A 374-nucleotide genomic window follows, 5' to 3' on the forward strand; every position below is an offset into this window, starting at 1 on the left:
GAATTGGCTGCTGAGTACATTTATAAAAGTAAACAGAATAATGATTGAAGTGAAGTAGTAATGTATGAAAATAAAAATCAAATAATGAATAAAATGTTGTGGCAATTATATGAGATAAAGTTGAAGATTATGTTTGCATGTGAAGGGAATAAGGAATAACTTAATAAAAAAATGTCATGGCAAAATGACCAAATATGCCCAAGATAACACTGCATTCTGCTTCTTTCGAAGCAGAATTAAAGCTATATTCTAGTCGTGATTACAAGTCTTAAAAACATACCTAACATATCTCCTTATGTATCGATCACAACTATGTCAATACGACTACGATATTCGTCTTGATACCGCATAACATTCGATCATGTTCCAACTTA

The sequence above is a fragment of the Gossypium hirsutum genome, chromosome A08 (assembly GCF_007990345.1).
Source record: "Gossypium hirsutum isolate 1008001.06 chromosome A08, Gossypium_hirsutum_v2.1, whole genome shotgun sequence".
NCBI lineage: Eukaryota > Viridiplantae > Streptophyta > Magnoliopsida > Malvales > Malvaceae > Gossypium > Gossypium hirsutum.